Consider the following 20,063-nt stretch of genomic DNA (forward strand, 5'->3'; position numbering starts at 1 on the left):
TCTTGCAGGAACAGCAAAAAAAACTGAAGGAAATCAGCACAGCTGCAATACAGTTGACCCAACACCTACAACAGCAATCCTGTCAACGCGTGCACGAATGCAACATTGAACCCCTCAGGGCCAGCCTGGCTGCCTACCATTGTGATGTGGCTGCTATTCTCAAGAACCAGCAGATCCTCCTTGCTGCAGTACTGCCCTTAAGACCTTCACAGGGAGCAGTGACAGGGATGTCTGACTCCACGTCTTCTATCACTGAGGTGTGTGTTGCCCCTTCACAACCACCTCCACCAAGAACAGAGGAGGCAACACACACATCAGAAGAAGAAGACATGGAACAGATCACCTTCACATGGAAAAGTACCCGGAAGCACTAGTCCCTGCCACATGGCCAACTATTACCAAGGTCCTGCGCTTTGTAACATGCCAGTCTTGCAACAACTCTACTTAATGACTGTTCTGCTTACCACTGTATATCTTCTCAGCCTGCCCAGTGATTGTCTCTCTCCTACTCATTGGCAAATCCTGTCCCTCTGCACTGTCTGAAACATCACCCCAGCATGTCAAAAGCATTTCCGTAACCCCTTGTGTTGGATCACAATGTAAGATGTCACTCTAATGGACTCACAATCATGGACAATGGACAGATAGCACTACAGCACTTTTCAATAAATAGCACTTACACAACAAATCTGTCTCTGGGTAATGTGACATATCAACTGTGCAGTAGATAACTGAAATGTGCCTACTGTCAAATTACGTAGCTTGTCAATACAACTGTCCTGATATTATGTAGTCAGATAAATCTGCACAGTGCCCATGATTGCATCATACTCTGCCCATCCTGAGGGACATATCTGATGAAGTGAGAAAGCATACACCATCATACTGTGTTGGACAGAATAATACTTCCTCTAAGTCATCAAATAGTGGCCGCAAAATGTTGTCCCCATGCAATACTAACACATATAACAGTGCACACTAATCTAAGTAAACACTACAAAAACTGCATGAATAGGTAATTATGCTGAACTGTGTCACAAATGACGTATGTGAGTCATGAAGACAAAAATACTAGAGTGCCTATGAGAACTCATCTTATAAGGGTGTCCTTGATCATCACACTGCAGTCAGACCTAAAACTGTTCCCCCAATACCAAGTCTGGAAGCACTGTTTGTGACGTAGAAAACACACTTATCAACAGAAACACATTGTCATCCATATTAACTGTGATTGGTGGTTGCAACGAAGGGTGGAAACTTTGCACAGTAGCTCTGGGGTAGCTGCCAATCTTACAGCTCAGTTGGGATTTGTTTGTAGCATAGGACACAAATGTAATAGTACAAAACTCATGTACACTGATTCCAAGCCCAGGATCAAGTACCATTTAACACATACTGTTAAGGGTTAACCAAATATGTATTAAATGCTAATCACAGAAGAGGAAACTGAGGGAAGAATCTTACCTACCCTAATCTACCCTGACTACTCATTACCCACAACCGTCCCTAACTAACCTAAGCTACACTTACTTATCACATGTAACAAAACTTTCTAAACATCCCCCCCCACGCCCCTTATGAGACGGGACACATGGAGGACAAAACATACTAACCTAAACACATACTATACTACCCTAAACAAATATATTTTTTTTTTGTATTTTTTATTTTTATTAAACACATAAGAACCCCCACATAACCCAACACCCACCCACCCCCACATGTAATAAGAAAAAATAGAAACAATCAGGACCCCTCAACCCCCACCCACTAACACTAACTAAACTAACAGCCTATACTAACCTAACACTAAGCCCCCTAAGCCCACTAAGTATAAGACCAAGGAAAGAGGAGGGAGGGGAGGGAATCATGTCCATGTCAAAAACAGTCTTGAGATTGGCCCTGCAGAGGGTCATCTTGATCGACTTCACACGCCGGTTAATGTGGCGCATATCCCGGCTCAGGTGGCTTAACTTGCGCAGCACACGGTCCATCTTCCGTTCCATGTTGTGGAAGGCTGCAGGGTCAACAGATGGGGCTGGGGCAGTCTGGGTACCGGTGGAGGAGGTCTGTGTGTGTGTGGAGCCAAGGCCAGTGGGCTGTCCTGCACCTGTAGCAATGCTGGGGCCTGGAAGTCAGGCAGATGTAGGCACAACAGTCCCAGCTGTGGGTGGGGCCACCTGGCTTGAATTGGTGGTTGTGCTGGTGGTGGCTGTGGTGGGCAAAGTAGGGCCACCCTGTGGGAAGGCCCTCCATGCCCCAGAGGCCCGTTCATGGCGATATCGACGGGCCATTCTTCTGAGCCCCGACTCCACCAGCAGGATGTGCTGGTATCTCATGGCCCGCCGCCGGAACTCACGGACCTGGTCTGGAGTCATGTTTGCAGCTGTGAAGACAAATGAAAATATTCTACATTAGTAACTGCATTGTGTGAAATGGCACAAGAAGTTAATCAGACAATACATCTACTGTACTTATAACAGCTCATATCACAATACAGATCACCGAATGTCCCTGAGGAAGTACATGGCAGGCCAGCCTACAAAGTTCACATCACACATAGCACATCCATAACCTACAAGATGGGTAACAACTGGCTTTGACTTGCCATCTGAGTTCTGCCAGTTATCAGCTAACAATCATGCTGCATATCCTCCGCCAAGACCTGGGCTACAAATGTCAGTGTACGGAATGCAAAACTAAAGCCACATGGTCTGCAAGTTGTAACAGGAGTTGCCTATATAGTACCAAGTGCCAAACCTGAATGTGTATACTAGGTTCCAACCAAGCAGTCACTTATTCACATGTATGTGCAACATACTGGTAGCATCAATACTAGGTACCCCATTCACAAACCCATGCCTGCGTTTGAGGGTGGGGGTGGATAAACAACTATCAATTTCCTACAACATGTACACCGAGGAGTGTATAGAAAACTCCACACGTGTTTGGCTCTACACACACACCACAGGTAAGGTCTATAAACAATTAGGAGTCAGAAAAACCTAGACCAATCATAGGGCCACACATGTCAGGAAATGCAGAACTTGGTACACAACATATACTTCTAGTAAGGCATGACATCAGACACAGAGTTGCAAGAACACCCATGATCATGATTAGCATGCACACCTAGGCCATTGCACTCAAGTTCCACATACTTGTAGCACTACATGTGGAAGTACATGCTGCTAGGAGGTTCTACCTACGGTTTAATAAGTACCTTGGTAAACAGGGAAGCAGAAGTCTATTGGAAAGCAAATTGCTGTACCAATCTTGGAGAATGTGGATCTGACAGGCTGACTAAATCTGAGCTGACTTCCACAGCGACTCTTGTTGATACAAGTGTCATCCACATGACTCACTCCAGTACTCACTGTGGTGCCTACAGGAATGGCCTACAATCCCTAGATAATACCATAGGATACGCATTGGCCAACTCAAAACATTTGAGAAACTGAAATCCCACTCATGGAACAAGACAAATGATTGCCCAACGCATCACACCTTGCTATGTGTTCAACACACAGGAGTCCATAACCAGCAAACACAACACATAACAGACATATCAACACTTACTGGAGTGGTCGGGGTCCTCAAATGTAGCCACCTCTCCCACAGTGTAGGGTGCCGGTCCACCTGTAAGGCATGGAAGGAAGAAATGTGCTCAAAATCTGTGCACAGACCAACAATTTCATTAACATATACAATGTGTAGGCTGAATAAGGAAATGGCAGCCATTCAGACATGATGATACTGCATCTGATATATCTCGGCCAACTTGTACATAGCATGGGTCTCCTGTGACAGTTACACACATATCTGCACACATGCATTGGCCCTAACTATCATGTGGTGGCAAACATGCCCCGTCATTGGTGACCTGAAAAAAATATGGAGTGTAATCGTCTCATCATGTGCATCCAAGAGAGACATCCAAAGCCTGGTTACTTGAGGACTGCATTACCAGTCAAACATGCTATGTGGCCATGACACATTTATGACACATAGGTACAATGTACAGAGGGACAGGGTTTTTTGTAAGCCCTCATGTTGTTACAGTTTATTCATTTGATGTGGCCCAGCTATGGTGATTTGCACCAACCATGGAGATGTGAACCCATGTGCATACCTTTGGACTGCCATCCCTAATTGGAATGTGGCACAACTAACTCCAACAAACATTCTAAGATGTTAGCTAATGGCACCTTACACCTCTTCACAATGTTTCCAAATCCAGATCTGACATGCATCCAAAAAGATAAAGGACCACAATAATCCCAAACATTCATAGTACTTCCGTGAACGCTTTCCTTCCACACTCACCAGACTCACATGAGAGATATGTCTGAGCCACTTTGCTATAATCAATTGACGTGAAGCCAGCACTCATTTTCTGCATCATGTAGTGATTTTAAAGTCAGTCTAGCTATTGCGTAAACAAAGTTAGCCAATATGTTGGTACATCTTTACTTCTCTGGCAAAAGTGCCCTATATAGACATGATTGGCTCCTATTTTGTTTGGTTGTCTGACACAAAGGCCGCACCAATTTACTTCACGGAAAAGTATCCTGTAAGTTTGCTGAGCACGTGCTACCTGACAGCTAGCAATTGTTATCTTTCCCATAGTGCACCAATTATCCCAGTATGTTTCCCCAGCATTACACACAGTCAGCAAGTTAGCTGGCAGACATAGTACAAATCATCTGATGTCACTACATAGCATTTAATCGTGCACATTTACATGATTAGTACTCACCAACAGGGCCACCAATCACGATTCCCAGGTGGTCCAAGAGATCCTGCTCCCTGGTGATGAGGTCAGTCAACCGGTGCTTCATCTGGTGGTCACTCCTCTGGCTGGCATACACACGCTGCAGGTGAGGCACCACCTTTCTCCACCGGATTCTGCACGCCTCTTTGTGATACCCCTGTATCACCCTGCCCCCTGCCTCGATCATCAGTGGCAAGAAATGGCACACAAGCCATATGAAGCCCCCCAACTCCTCTTCACCCATCCTGCCAAGACGTGGCCTACCAGACATTGTGGAAATGTGAAAGGGAATAGGGGTTAAAGAAATAGAAAGGGGAAAAGGGGGAAAGTAGGGGTACAAATACAGAAGAAAAGTAAACTTAACCACTAAAAGAGCCCAACTGTCCCCAAACTAGCACTACCCATAACAGACTCCCACAAACAACAAAAACACTAGATAAATGGACAAATGTACACAAAACACAGTAGGGCAGTATACACCAACAATATTTATTTAACAAATTGACAATAGAGACTGCACCCAGGACAAAAAAGCACACAGTCTAGAAGAATCATAGACTGCAAAGTGAAAGTGAAAGTACACCCATTGTACATGATCTGTAAACAGGATATCCTATTACCTCACCTCCTGTATAAAACGTCCGCCCTTTTTTGCGTTATGCATAATTTTTTGTACACCAATACTGTATTTGCGTCATTTTTTTTTTACGTACAGGAGTGAAAATTATCCCGCATCCAATATAATAGTACATGGCCTGTACAATTCTCTGGATGCGGCCTAATGTTCACTCCTGTGCGTCAAAATAAATGACGCAAATACAGTATTGGTGGACAAAAAATGACGCATAACGCTAGGAACGACAAAAAAATTTCAATGCATGAACTGGTTTTGGGCATTTTTTCAGTTTTTATGTTATGTTACATTTGGGACACATCAGAGATAGGCTGATGGCACCCACTATGGTGTTGATGGTGTATGTTCACATGTGTGACATCATACTGCAGCGGACCATGATCCGCTACTTCCTTCACAGTATTTTTACGGTTGGCTGACGCACTAGACGGCCATATGTGTGGCCTACATATATGTATTGCACAAATTGGGCATGTTTGACATAAGGAGAGGATAGCAATGTGATGCACATATGTACAATACCTAAATGCCTTTGGCTCAATGTGTGTGGTTTGGCAACTAATTTATTTGTTGACCAAGTGTGTGTGTATCACATTATTGCACATATGCTTGTATGAGTGTGACGTCCATTTGTCCAATCCTTAGATGCAAGTCATTGTGGAAATGAGAGAGGACATGTGTTAGTCATACATGTAGCAACATCCATAATGTGGGCTTCCAAGATTTAGGGTAACGTAGACACCACATGTGACAAAGCGTGCACCAGATAGATGGCAGACGCGTGTTCATGTCAATGGTCCACATTTTCAACATCCTATGTCCTAGAGTTTTGGTAACAGCTTCCTAGGCACTAGTTGGTGAATCCCACAGTGAGTCATACACATGCATTGAAGATGTTGGTACCATGTTGTTTGCCCAGACAGACAAAGGTGAATCACAAATGTATGATGACACTACAGTTGAGGTCATAGAAGTGAGCCACAACTCTCAAGTGGCTGTGGTGGACCAGCAGACGAGGCAGCACGTGTCCACATATTTCCAGTGATCAATTGCAAATAGGTGTCTTGTTCATGTGTGTGTCCAATGATGATCCTGTATATTTTTTGGGGTGTAATTTCGCACAGTTCGGTCCAGGACTCATCATGAGTCAGTGACAGCTATTCCTGTATCTACTGAATATCCTTTGTTGATCAATGTGAGTAAAGTGGATGTGGACATGAGAACCTACATGGGGATGGTCCCACCCTGTCACTAAAGACGTGTAATGAGACAGTCAACAGGGCAACCTTGGTGTGCTGAGTGAGATAATGTCTCAGGTGTCATGTTCAGGCAGCTGTCATTACAACATTTCTACACAGGTTAGCCTCTGCAATTCCCACTGCATCTGGGAACATCATAACCTCTGTGCCGATTATTCTCACAGCTATTCACCACACACGGCCCATCAATATGTTGTGAGCACTGTGATTCTGTGTGTGAACTGTCAGGGCCCTGACATGTGTGGATTTTTCATGGACATTATCAGAGGTTGCTGGTTCTGCTGAAGGCCACGTACCCAATCCATGCATACGGCCCTGGGACACTGTCACACTTTGTCATTCATGCATAAATGAGACCCAGACAAGGGATGGGCCATGGATTTTGCTTTTCACAGAGGATTTAACTCATATGGTACAATTAAAAGGCAGATGATGCTATACAATGTATTTGGGTATGCATTGAAGAAGCCCATGCCCAAATACCCCCTGATAAATGAGAGGTTTGCTAACGCAAGTGTGGTACATATGTAGACACAGGGATACTTTAGTGTGACGCACAGACAGATGCCAGTCAGGCTTACAGAATGCAGGTTGAATCAGGATCCAGCAATTTGACAAGTTACATAATCAGTGGTCTGACTAAGACTGTTTAGAGGACGAACTAGAGAGCTGACATGTCAAACTGTGTATGTCCTGTGTTTTTGAAGGTGACAAATGAACCCAAGGGCTGTGTTACACGGCTTAATTAGTATGAATGCTTAACAGTGTATTTGACAGAATGGCAACTCCTGTGCTGTTCCAGGCATCAGCAGGGGATGTGCTTGTTGAAATGGGTGGTGTGCATTGAGGTGATCACAGGTGTGGGCTGCATCTGTTTCTCACAAGTCCTGTAGGTGAGATTTGCATTCTAATGGCTAACAGACATTTTCATACTTGAAGCAATCTACAGATGCTAACAGGGCTTGAAAACTAGATGCCAGTGTATTAATTGACCTGACGTCCATGCAGTCAGATGTTCTATGACAATGGCATACCATAGGAAAGGGTGTAGCACACTGGATTGCTATTGACAGGCTGTGTGTGTAGAGGAGGGAATATCAGCTTACACATCTTAGTATTCCAGGGACCTCTTCAGACAGGTGGGTTGTGTCCAGGTGCATGGGTATGTCAGGAGTTAGGAAATGGGCTGACATGTACATGGAATGTCATGTGCACAATGCTGCTCATATGTGTGGCACTTGTGCTGTCTATGTACAGCTTCTATGGAACTCTGGTCACAGATAGTCCTTGCAAATATTGGATGCAGTTGGAGTAACTGCTGTCAAGGGTCTGGTCAGACATTCCTGTTACTGATGCAAAAGCACATCGACTGCCTCATGTATGAGGCTTGTTTTCCCCTTATTGAGTGATGGTGTCTTAGTTGTGTGCTATATGCTGCGTTGGACCTTGATTTCAACATGCATGTGTGAAATAGGTGTGGTCCTCTGCTATTGCCCTTCAAAGGAGAAATGTACATGATATATGTCATTTACAGTGTGTCTGTATGTGACCATTGTATGTTACGCACATTAGCTCTGGGATTTTCAGTGTCCTAATCAGTATATCAGCAATGCTCCATGAGGCAACACTCTTATTCTGATAGTTAGAGATGAAGGTGTGCAAAAATGATTAGCCAGACCATGATATGGTGATTATTATAGGTGTTTATTTAAATTAGTTCATTAAAGTGGTGATGGTGATTATATATAAAAGAAATTGTTCACGATATGTTGCCGCCTGCGTATACCAGCGGCCGTGTTCTGTAGTTCCCCCTCATGTTACAGGCCAGCATCCTCCTCTTCCTCCTCTTCAGGCATGTGTGGCTCTGGTTCCAGGAGGGGAATGTTCCTTTTGATGCAAATGTTGTGCAATATTGCACATGTTAGGATGATCTTACAGACCATCTCAGGGGACTATAGGAGGCTGGATGATGTCGTGTTCCCTGAGGCCATGAAGGGTTGTTCTGAGGCGGAATATCCTCTCCTGCCTTCTGCGCTGCCTTTGGGGGTCCCTGCTGGTGTTGTTGTAGCTGCTGGGCTCTGCGTCTGCGTGCACGCTGGAGAAGAATCACCTCCATGTCTCCCTTTTGCTGCTCTGCTGCTCTGCTGTTGCTTCTGTGTGTTCTGATTAAATACAGGTGTGTTTGCCTCATTTTAACGCCGGCCCTGACCCAGGCGTTAAATTTTGATGCAAATCGGGCTGTGCGTCATTTTCCGGCTCCGCTTCCCAGCCGTGCGTCATTTTGCCCGAAAGCATAAATACGCTGCACGGCCGTTTAAGTCATTTTTTGGACGGGAACGCCTACCTTGCGTATCATTAACGCAAGGCGGGTTGCCGCAACCAAAAAATGACGCACACTGCAGGCTCGGGCATCAAAGTTTAAATACGGGACAACGTTTGCGCTGAATGTGCGTCAATATTTTTGACGCACATTCGGCGCAGACGGAGTATAAATATGCCCCTTAGGGTGAACAGCACCAGAGCATCTTTTGAACTTACTGGCCGTCCTGCTATATCTGTACAACGGTTTTATCCAGCCTGGGCATGGATTTCTGATAAGAGTTTAATCCTTCAAAGGAAATATGAAATAACAAAATGCTAGAGAGGTTCCAGCGGCATTCACTCACACACTAACCAAGAGATGTGAATGAAAAATCTAGAGGAAAACAACCAGACAATATTCGTACCTGAATTTAGAGGGGACTTTTCGTAACGTTTTTTCACCGTATATCATAAAAGTCTCATAAGTTTGTTTTCCTGGCTGAAGGCATCATAAGTACAGTGATTGTTCCTGAGCAGCGGCAAGGGCTCGCTGGAGTTGATGTGGAATGAGGGCATGTATGGCTTAGGACCCTGCCTTGGGGTATGTGTATGCTGATTTTACATGGAAGACATCAATCATGCCAACATACAGCATGGTTTTAAACAGGGTATTTCCACCAAATGTCCTGTGCTCTCATACTTTGAATGGAAACATGTAACATGTAAAGTAGTTCAATGTGTGCGTATATTTATCCTTCCCTGTATGTACATAATCATGTGTTATTTGCAGAGCACAAAGTCCAGCCAAAAGGTAGCGAAATGCTCTACATGCATACAAAGACAGCGATACAACCAGAGAGTGCTTCTAGATAGGATGTGATGGTTTCTGAGAGAGGGTGTGAACTATTTACTGTGGCATGAGGTAAATAATTTGTCAAGCTCTATAAATGTGATATAGATTCAAATAATCAATTGATTTTTACTAACGTCTGCGGAGAAGAACTTTGGGTGTCCCATTTCCCATTATTAATATGGCACTCTTGCTAATGTGTGATTGTACTGTCTCATAAAAAGTCACAGGTGTGCTGGGGAGTTCTCGCATATGCATTTCTAGAATAGAAGCTCAGCTGAGAAGTAACAGCACTGGGTATTGTTGGCACAGTCCACTACCAGAATATTGTCCCTACTAACAAGTGCTAGCACTGTGTGTTACTGTAAACCAGAGATGGTGGCTCGGAATACTAAAGCATATACTAAATGGCTCTGTGTTTGACCTCCATAGGCATCGATTTGAATCTCAGGGAACAGATTCACCTTTCATGCTTCCAACGTCAATCACATAAATGCGGCTACGTTTGGCAAAGTAAGAGATCATATCACATCAAGCAGAACATCAAACTGCAGTACAATTACTGAGGGATAGGCACTGGAAGCAAAGGAGGCTACTGCTTTGCCAGTTAAGAGCAGAGACTGTGGCTGTGAACTGTGGCCGTGCACCGAAGGTTGCTCTAGGAAATGGAAAAGTGATTTTGACTCTAATTGGGTGCAAAACTAACTCCATATTTATATTTGCTGCTAAACCCGTCTAGTGTCAAATTTATGGAGTTAAAGTAATTTTTTGGATGTGGAAACCTATCTTGCCTTCATGAGATGCAAGGTAGGCGTTCCCATGCAAAAAATGACTCCATGGCCTTAAGGCCATGTTTATACTACCGTGCAAAAATGGTGCACGGGAGGGAGGAGGGGTCAAAAAATGGTGCAAAGAAAACACCTGGGTCAGGGTAGGCGTTAGGGGACCTGTGGGCCTATTTCCATGGTGGAACGCCATGGAATAAGCCCACAGGTGCCCTCTCCAGGCCCCAGGGACACCCCCACCCACACCAGAGGGACAGCAGAGGATGGGGGACCCCATCCCAGGTAAGAACAGGTAAGTACAGGTAAGTATTTTATTTTATTTTTTAAAGTGCCATAGGGGGCCCTGAAACGGGCCTCCATACATGGCACAGGGTGCAATGGCCATAACCAGGGGTCCCTGGTCCCCTGTGCTGGTCATTGTGTGGTGGGCATGACTCCTGTGTTTTCTAAAACAGGAATCATGAGGTATGGATGGTTCTGCGTCAGAAAATAACTCTAGCCGGGTTAGAGTCATTTACTTTTTTACTCTAACCTGCCTAATGTCATTTTTTGGGGCAAAATCCCCTTCTTCCATATTGCCAGCCCCACCCGACTAATGTCATTTTTTTTTTACACTAGTGTACCCTTTGCACCGGCTTGCACCATTCCATAAATATGGTGCCCGGCTGGTGCACAGAAATGGTGCAAGCCGGTGCTAAACTTTTTGGTGCAAATCTGCATTCGTGCAGTTTTGCACCAAAAAGAATAAATCAGGGCCATAGTGTGAACTGTTACGGTGTTCTGTTCTATATTTCTGAATTTTCAGAACATTGCTTGCCCTGTTGGCCGCTATCTTCTTGTTCCTCATCCTTCAAGATATGTTGACGCTAGCGGATCATCAGTGCTATCTATACCCAAAACCCAAACAGAGCACCAGGGCCAGACTTCTTTCTGGTTCAGACTTCCTTGTGAGCCCCATCCTCAAAGTAGTCTTCAATGCGGCTTTTACACCTCTTTCAGAAAACGTCCAGTGAGGTATGTCTGGAACTGCTTTACATGCTACACTTTTATACATTTCTTGAAAATATTCCACTCAATGCTTCTCATAATTCTATTGTTGTAAATCTTTTTTAGTGATCTGAAATTATTTCTTTCTATGCCTTCTATACACACACCTTACTCAGTGCTCTGAAAGCCAAAGGTTTGAAGTTTGTGCTAGAGAAAAAAAAAGCATAAGTTGAATAAGATATCCCCTAATATTTGAACATTTGATCACATTTCTTAGTTGATGCAAGCCAAACTGCTCACTGAGTAGTGAAGTGAACATGTCAAAAGTAGAATAAGTCCCTGATGCCAGACATTGACAAAAAACGAAATCCAGGCCACTGTAAGTAGGAGAATAAACAAGTTAAAACTGGGTTTCCAATTCAAAGAAAAAATGAGAAAACAAGGGTAAAGAACCCCAAGAAAAGAGATATTCTCAAGGTTTGTAAAACGGCATAATTATAAAATTATACTGTTAGAAAATGGGTCATTAGATGTGTGGCCTGCACAAGTAATAGGCCCACATTTATCCTCCACTGCAACCAAACGCACCATTGTGGCACTGGACTCACACAGTAGAGAGGCAAAGCAGTCCAAGGCCTACTCAAGGGAGGTGGTGTGGACTAGTAATCACCATTCACAAGTACACAATACTAACACTCAATAACTGATTGTCCAGTCTGTGCTTTTTCTTTAGAAAAAGGAAAAAGTACATTTATTACACACACACTACTCAATACAATGCAACACTTTACAGATATACACAAGCTGATGGAGATGTCTTGTCTCTCCCAAAGGGAGCTTTAGACCATCAAACCACAAGTCAAAAATATTCACTTGTATTCACATGCAGTATTTGAGTATAACTGGGGGTGCAAGCACTTAATACTGGCAATAAAGCATATACACTTTGATCACAGGTGGCTGTCAATCTCCTTATTCTCATTAAGCATTTGCAAAAATATGTTATAGACATGCTTAACAGGTTTATACTTTCAAGATTATTATTACAATGAAATATGCAATTTATTAGTTACATCCCTGTCGTATTCAACATAAAACCATTCAGCATAATGCTTCACATTTAACATAGTCCCAAAAGGACGTCTCATTGGTAATACAATAGCTGTTATGACCACCGTTCAAACCTAAAAGGTGTTTCTTAACATGGTAATTTACATTGTACCAACTCAAGCCTCAGGGATTGTAGCCATACATTTTCCCCCTAGAGAAAAAAATTATTCTTAGCTAAAAACAGAAGTTACAGTCAGGTGAGAGTTTCAGAATACTTCCCAAACCTTGAAGGGTTATCTTCTATGAATCCCACCCAACCTAGGGTGGGGCTGCAACACTTCCTGTTGGGGAGAGGCTGAGCTGCTCCTGCAGCCCCCCGTCCATTGCTGTCACTTATTAGTGACCTCATCTTCCAGGGGCCACCACAAGCCAAAAATGAGCCATTTTTGGTTTGAAAATATGAGTCAGGTCCTGCAGGGCATTATGGGGTTCTCCTCTAAGAGCCTGCATATGAGAGCAGTGTCTCTCCCGCTGCGCCGGGGAGAGCTGCAGTGGTTTTCCTATTGTTCCCCGAACTTCATGTGGCCTCATGCTGCGGTTCTATTTCCTTTGGGGTGTCCGGTCCCACCCGGACACCCCATGTTCAGATCTCCTCCATTGGAGTGTGGCTCAGGGAGTCCACTCCTGGCCACTCTTGTTGGCTCCCGGCATCACCAGCACACTTAAGTGCTGCCACAGGAGCCGGTACATCCCTCAGATCTTTCTGCTCCTGCGGGCAGATGCCTTTGATTCTGCCCACTTTCCCATGCTGATGCAGCATATCAGGCCCAGGGATGTGGTCATGGGCCCCTCCTCTACAGGGGAAGCGTGATAGCACTCCCCCATGTCCTATACCCTCTCTGGGTCCAAGGATGGGACCTGGGCCCCTTTGTCCTTCTTGGGGGATGTGATGGTGCTCCCCCAGCCACAGGCCTTCTCAGGGGTCAGGGATGGGGTCTTGGGCCCCCTTCTTGGTAGCGCAGGGGGCGCTGCGATGCTGCCCTGCTTTTCTGGTCTGCACAGGGCCCAGAGTTGGGATCCTGGGCCCCCTTCATATTATGGTGGAGTAGCCTGATGGCGCTATTTTACTTTAAGCAATTTTTCTACAGGCAAAGCACAATGGTGCTTCTCCCCTATTCTTCTTCTTCTGGGGCAGCCTCCAGGCCCTGGCACACCTCAAAGGCAAGGCTGGGAAAGGCAGCGGAGCCCCAGGCGCTTCGTTGCTGCCAGAGGTTGCAGCACTTCAAATGGGGATATCTCAGGTCCCGTTGGGACGATTTTAATGATCTTGGACTCCTTTTGCTCCTGGTGGTGAGCCCTTGCCATCTGGAATACTTTCCTCAAATTATGAGACTATCTTACACAAGAAACCTAAGACCTGTTCTTTAGGCATTCTTGGATGTCCTTCTCATACATAGGTTCTGAGGGTGGCTGCTGTTTCTGTCCCAGCGTGGGGATACTTCGTTTTTTTGAGTAAACATGTGCTTTGTAAATTATTATTATTATTAGCATTATTAGCATTATTATCATCCAAGCCCCTTGGCCTCAATGATGCCAAACTTTCCAGGGAGCAGGTTTCACTGCTTGCCTGAACAGCATGTTGCTCTGTTCTCCTCTGGGGCTCTTCTATTTACGCAGGGCCCAGTCTTTCACCCAACAGGTCCTGGAGTTATTCAGAAGCAGAGACCTGACCAAGTGGGCAGTCAGGGGTTTCTTTCTTCCAGTTGTCTATGGCACCAGCCTGCAGTCCCCATGTTCCGCAGAAAAGTACCTCCAAGAGAGAGCACTCTCCCCTGAGCAGAACGTTTTAAGTGGTGTGGAAATGTCCAGCAGGCCTGCACCTCTGGCCTATCCTGAGGAGCTCCACCACCTCTTCGCACCTGTCCCACCCTCCCTTCACAGACTTCTGGGATAATTCAAAATGGCATCACCCAGGAGTCTCTTGCCACATGTGCTCTGGGGGACTCAGCTCTAGCCCGCTGACATCACTGCCATGGCCTTCCCACAGCAAATCTTCAAAGGAGCACCCCCCTCTGGTTTCACTCCAGAGGTCTGGACTCCCTCCTTTGTTGAGTGGCCTGACGCAGGCCCTTTTCCTGGCACAGTATGACAGCTGGCTGATTGATGCAGAGCAATTCGCCTAATTCCTTCCACCTTCAGAGTTGACTTCAGTTTTGTTAATTGCTTTATTTGATGGGCGAGGCCTTTGGTGCTGGAGCTGAAGAGAAAAGTAATTAATCCAGCCCAGCAGGCTCACAAAAGGTCGAGCTCTGATTATGAGCTGAGTCAGAGAAATATGACATTCCTGGATGACCCACAAGATGTACAGATAAGCTTTTGGCCTTCACAGCAGTGTCCTTTTTGTACTGGTTACAGTGTAAATTAGTGCAATTCTGAAGTCTGTGAGCCCTAGGGAACGGGAGCTGCACCCAAGGCAGTCTTTCCCATAGAAGCATAATCGAGTGCCACTGCATTCAAGACAGTAAAGCAAAATGACTTTCCTCACATGTGTATACCTACATTATAAGGCCTATTCCAGGTCACCACCCACTCTGCATAGTGCCTTCTTTGCCAGGCTACTGGTGCACAGTTCTTGGGCTGCAGGAGTCAACAAAGCGCAACCCTCACATGTGTGCACACGTGTGTGTACACGTGTTCACCTGTAACCAGACAGGCCTTATCCTTGCTGCATTGCTTACAAGGCAGGCACTGGTGTTAAACATGCACAGTCCATTTTACCATGAGTTTACTGTGGGTGCGTCACAGGTTATCAGGCTCCCCCACAGTAAAAGGTCAAAAACCAGGTGATTAAAAAGCAAAAAACTGGGCGGACTAGATGGTCTAAACCACCTTCTCACAGATGCTCCCTAAGGAGGTTATTGCAATTGTAAAAAGCATGGACTATTATATATCCACTTGGTATAGTGCATGTTTTATGAGAATTCATTATAGAGACATATTTATTAGGCCACAAAATAAAAGCCAATTGTACATGTAGCTAATTGTCATGCAGAGGATTCGTATTTCTTCTATAACCTGATTCACATCTACTACGAGATTGAGCAAATAGAGAGACAACAGTCAAAGTGAGAGTCTCAAATTATGCATGGACACGGGTATGCATTCCATGGCCCGTATACCATCCTACTTTTATGCTATAAACATATATAAATAAGAATTACTTTTATCTGTTTCTATATCGAAAAGGGAGCATAAAAACTATGTAATTGTACTCTTTGATTATGTTAGGACATAAGTGATCTAGTAAAACAAATTAAGTTCCTGTTTTGAATGCAAAATAGCAAAATATAGCTTACATATGATCTTCATCAGGACAAATAATTTGAAGTGACACTCCATACCAACTGGATCGCAACAAAATATATATTTGGGTAAATCAACGGCTAGTCTGAATTACAGGGCATGAAAGAAAAGAATAGTGCAAGTCATCAACATCAGGGAGAGCATGATGACAAATTAGCAAGTTTCTCAGCACTCCATTCACTAAGCGTTGGTGCAGCAGTAGTGATGAGGCGAGAGACTAAAGATAGGAAGAAACTGACTTGTGTAAACTTTTGGCTTTTACTAGTTGCTCTTTATGATTAGGAACCTAAGAGTTACCATAAACGAGACGTGAGCAAATGTATCATAAACACGAGAGATTTACTCAAAGGCCCATAATTACATGGCAATATTAGGGTATGTAAATTTTTAATGGCAGCATGGCAATTCCCTTGACGAAGAGATGGGTGTAATAAATATCTCTGCAGCGTATGTAGAGGAAGGGGTGCCAGCTGCCTGTAAAAGCCTCAGGGTCCTGGACATTTTCAACAGGCTATTACACCGAAGTCATGAATATTGTTGGAAGGTAATGTCCTATGAAAGTGCTGTAACAAAATACCTCAAACAAATTGCACTGAGGATGCAAGTGAATCTAGAAAGCATGACTTCTTCTGCAGATTCTGGAGGAAGATTCCTTCCAGGAAAAACATGGAAAAAAAAGACTACTTGGTGCATTTTATAGTTTCTAAATTTTATTTCATACTTTTGCAAACACCGTCTCTGCCCATACAACCATTTGTCGTTTGTATTCAGTACTCAAATGTACTATATGTTGGAAAATGGGTTATTGGTAAGGGCAGGTAGGTACCTACACTTAGCAATAGGCCGCTAACCTCCACTAAGGTCCAGTTAGGTCTCAGTAAATTAACCCCAGCTCAACCCTTGGTAGCTTGGCAACGAGCGTCAAGGCTTAACTTAGGACACAGACTGTAAAGCATTCAAATATCACAAAACAGTAATTAAATAAAACACAGGAAACAGTTTAAAAATCTTAAACCAATTTATAAAAATTGATTATATTTTTATCTTTAAAATGACACCAAAACGAATAAAATCGGATAAGGGGAACCGGAGATATGAATTTGTAAAGATTTTTTTTTTTTTTAGCGCCTAGAAACAAAAAGCGCCAATCGGGTCATCTGGTTGCACCTCGACTGAGGCAAAGTCAAAGTTTAAGGCCGACTGCGATGGAGCCATTCTCCATGACGGAAGCACCGCCAACAGGCTGGCGGTGCTTCCAAGCCCATTCTGACTGCGGCGGTAAAGCCGCGGTCAGAAAACCGGGTCGGCGGTTTCCCGCCGTTTTTGCCCCGGCAGGGCAAATCCGCCAGGGCAGCGCTGCAAGCAGCGCTGCCCTGGGGATTCTGACCCCCTTACCGCCAGCCTGTTTCTGGCGGTTTTCACCGCCAGGAAGAGGCTGGCGGTAAGGGGTGTCTTGGGGCCCCTGGGGGCCCCTGCACTGCCCATGCCACTGGCATGGGCAGTGCAGGGGCCCCCTAACAGGGCCCCATGAATCTTTTCACTGTCTGCCTAGCAGACAGTGAAAAGCGCGACGGGTCCAACTGCACCCGTCACACCGCCGCAACACTGCCGGCTCCATTCGGAGCCGGCTCCTGTGTTGCGGCCCCCATTCCTGCTGGGCCGGCAGGTGCTAACATGGTTAGCGCCCGCCGGCCCAGCGGGAATGTTGGAATGCCGGCAGCGGTCTTTTGGCCACATGGCGGCCGATTGGCAGTTCCCGCTTGGCGGGTGGCGTTTTTTTTCGAAGATTTTCTTCAGCGGGACGAACCTGCCAGTCCAATCAGACCTCCTGGAGCCCTTCTCCGGATACGCGATGCTGGAATCCTCAGTGGAGATTTTTACCTTCGGACTTAGTTGTTTTTTCGAGGTGAAAATCCTTCGACCGGGGTAAACCTGGATCTTGATCCTACGTCCATGGAGCCCTCCTCGGATACGCTGGCTGGGAGGTCCCGGTCAACATTTTACCTTCGGACTTAGTCTCTTTTTCAGAGATTTTCTTTACCGGGACCAACCAGCAAATCAGGCCGGGTCGCGGTTGAGGCAAACCGGCTAGAGTTGCCGCGGTGGGTCGGTCCCTCTATGGAGCTTTTTTACAAAAGTTGTCAAAACTTCTCCAAACTTCTGGGGCTTCTCCCAGATGTCCTTTTAAGGTTCTTTTGGGGTCCACAGCTCACCCCAAGGGTCCAGAAGTTCTGAGATGGTCCTTGGGGGGTGCGGACTACAACTCCCAGAATGCACCTGGCACACTCCTTTTTGGCCACTGGACAGTGGTCAGCTGGTCGCTTTCTTCAGGAGTTGGTGCAGGGGACTCTGGATAGCAATTTTTCACCTGTAGCAAACAGGGAGTCCCCCCTTGAACCAGTTGAAGCCAGGAAAAGTCCTTCTTGTGGTGAAGCCCAAGTGTGCATCTGGTGCAGTCCTTCTGAGTGCAGGTTCCAGGTGCAGGCCAGGGGTCCAGCAGGGCAGTCCTTCTTCTTCTGTTGTTCTTCCTTGTTGGATGTGGTAGGGAACTGAGGTGTGGGTGCAGGTCTGCCAGTTTTATGCTTGCTCCTGGGTGAAAAGCAGGGGGGTCCTGGTTCTCCAATCGGGTGCAGGGTCCTTCCCCCTGTGATGACCACTTCCTGGGAAGTGTGGCAAAAATCAATCCCAGGAGGCAACATTCTCTAAAAATCCATCATGGCTGAATCTGATTTTTGGAGGTTACATCTGGCTGAGCCCACCCACTGGTGTGGCTAAAAATCATAAACACACCCCTCTCCTGCCCTCTCCTAATCAAGGGGGCACCTAGTTGTCTCGGGTTGCAGGATGTGGGGGAGTTGCTGGTTGCTCCAAATGTCCTTCTCTTCCTTTGAAGACCAGTTTGGCAGCCCTCCCCCTTCCTGCCTCACCATCTGCTGAGGGGAGATTCCCTCCCACAGGCACATTCCTTTGTGTGAAGCCAGGCCACTTCACACCTCATCAAGGTAGCCTGGCCAGACTGCTAGAGGCTGGCCAATCAGAGCACAGCAGCAAAAACAATGCAGGGCTGAAATTGGCAACTTTTCAGGTAAAGTTTAAAACTCTTTACCTGAACAAGTTATATTAAATCCCACAACTGGAAGTTGTGGGATTTATTACAACAATTAATTTGATACCAAATTCTTGGTATGCATCAATTAAGGAGACTTTAAAATTTAAAATAAAGTCTCCCCATTCTAGCCTATTAAGGCCATTTACTACAATGAGGGAAAAACAAAATTGGCTGTTTTTACCTCACCAGGGCTTATAAAGCTATTTTTATAAAGTCCCTGCTTATGTTACATCGCACCCAGCCCTAGGGGCACATAGGGCACACCTTAGGGGTGACTTATATGTAAAAATAAGGTAGTTTAAGACTTTGGAACTACTTTTAATTCCAAAGTAGAATTTGCATATAACTTTAAATTAAAAGCAGCCAGCAAGGCAGGCCTGCCTTTAAAATGACACTGGGCACCCCAGCAGTGCACCTATGTGTGCACTACCTATGCTGTGGTCCCTAAACCTACATGCTCTACCATATACTAGGGACTTCTAGGTAGGTTAACTTAGCCAATTGTAATTAGCCTAATTTGCATATCCATTTTACACAGAGCACAGGCCCTGGGACTGGTTAACAGTACCCAGGGCACCATCAGAGGCAGGAAAACACCAGCAAAAAGTGGAAAATGGGGGCAAAAAGTTAGGGGGCCTCTGCAATCAGCCCTGTTTTCTCACACTATACATATTTTATCATTGCATGGCCTGAATTCCCATCATGCTCTACGAATTACCACAATTAAAGCACAAGCAGCATAATTCTGAGGTTGCCACAATGATGCCATGGGTGTCCAAATTTGCAGGTCGTACCACCATTTTACCGGGCCAAGTTGGGGCACCATCAGAACATAAATGAAGACAATATGCCAAGAATTACCACCCAATGCTTGTATTAGATCCTACATGGGCATCAACATGCCATAGAGGCCCACAATATGCCACAGATTACCATTGTTATGCCAAGTCC

This window comes from Pleurodeles waltl, chromosome 1_2, assembly GCF_031143425.1.
Source record: "Pleurodeles waltl isolate 20211129_DDA chromosome 1_2, aPleWal1.hap1.20221129, whole genome shotgun sequence".
Classification (NCBI taxonomy): domain Eukaryota; kingdom Metazoa; phylum Chordata; class Amphibia; order Caudata; family Salamandridae; genus Pleurodeles; species Pleurodeles waltl.